Raw genomic sequence first — 1,483 nt, forward strand, 5'->3', positions numbered from 1 at the left:
CCATGCCTGGCTGATTTTTTTTTTTTTTTTTTTTGTAGATATGAGGTCTCACTAATTTGCCTAGTCTGGCCTTGAACACTTGAGCTTAAGCGTTGCTCCCTCCTCGGCCTCCCAATGTGCTAGGGTTACAGGCATGAGCCTAGTACCTGTCTTCAAAACCTGCAGCCTGATGGGAGAGACAGACAAGAAATAGAACCTAGCACAGGGAGTTCTTTTCATCTCTGAAGATGTATCTGAAAGTGTTTTCTCATTTATTTTCTTTTATTTTTTGAGTCACAGTCTTACTCTGTCGCCCAAGCTAGAGTGCAGTGGCATGATCATGGCTCACCTCAGCCTTGACCTCCTGGGCTCAGGCAATCCTTCCACCTCAGCCTTCCAAGCAGCTGGAATTACAGGTGCCTGCCATCACGCTCGGCTAATTTTTTCTTTCTTTCTTTTTTAAGAGATGAGGTCTCACTCCGTTGCCTAGGCTGACCTTGAGTTCCTGGACTCAATCTATCCTCCTGCTTTGACCTCCCAAAGTGCTTGGAATTACAGGTGTGAACCACTGTGCCCGGCCCATTTTTCTCATTCTGGCTTATACTCAGACTCACTGATACTCCAGATTTTACATCTTCCTTATATCTCCCTCTTTCCCTTTCTACCTCCTTATCCCATCTCTGTGCCTCTGTCTCTATCTCTGTGTCTCTGTCCCCCATCTCTGTGTCTCTGTTCCCATCTCTGTCTCTGTTCCCATCTCTGTCTCTGTCCCCCATCTCTGTGTCTCTGTTCCCATCTCTGTCTCTGTTCCCATCTCTGTCTCTGTCCACCATCTCTGTCTCTATCCCCATCTCTGTCTCTATCCCCATCTCTGTGTCTCTGTCCCCATCTGTGTCTCTGTCCCCCATCTCTGTCTCTATCCCCATCTCTGTGTCTCTGTCCCCATCTCTGTGTCTCTGTCCCCCATCTCTGTGTCTCTGTCCCCATCTCTGTCTCTGTCCCCATCTCTGTGTCTCTGTCCCCCATCTCTGTGTCTTTGTTCCCATCTCTGTCTCTGTTCCTATCTCTGTCTCTGTCCACCATCTCTGTGTCTCTATCCCCATCTCTGTCTCTATCCCCATCTCTGTGTCTCTGTCCCCATCTCTGTGTCTCTGTCTCCCATCTCTGTGTCTCTGTTCCCTTCTCTGTCTCTGTCCCCATCTCTGTGTCTCTGTCCCCCATCTCTGTGTCTCTGTTCCCTTCTCTGTCTCTGTCCCCATCTCTGTCTCTATCCCCCATCTCTGTGTCTCTGTCCCATCTCTGTCTCTGTCCCCCATGTCTGTCTCTGTCCCCACCTCTGTCTCTGTCCCCCATCTCTGTGTCTCTGTTCCCTTCTCTGTCTCTGTCCCCATCTCTGTCTCTGTCCCCCATCTCTGTGTCTCTGTCCCCATCTCTGTCTCTGTCGCCCATCTCTGTGTCTCTGTCCCCCATCTCTGTGTCTCTGTCCCCACCTCTGTCTCTGTCC

Source organism: Carlito syrichta, unplaced genomic scaffold (genome assembly GCF_000164805.1).
Source record: "Carlito syrichta isolate Samal-C Ts95f unplaced genomic scaffold, Tarsius_syrichta-2.0.1 Scaffold142914, whole genome shotgun sequence".
In the NCBI taxonomy this organism is placed as follows: domain Eukaryota; kingdom Metazoa; phylum Chordata; class Mammalia; order Primates; family Tarsiidae; genus Carlito; species Carlito syrichta.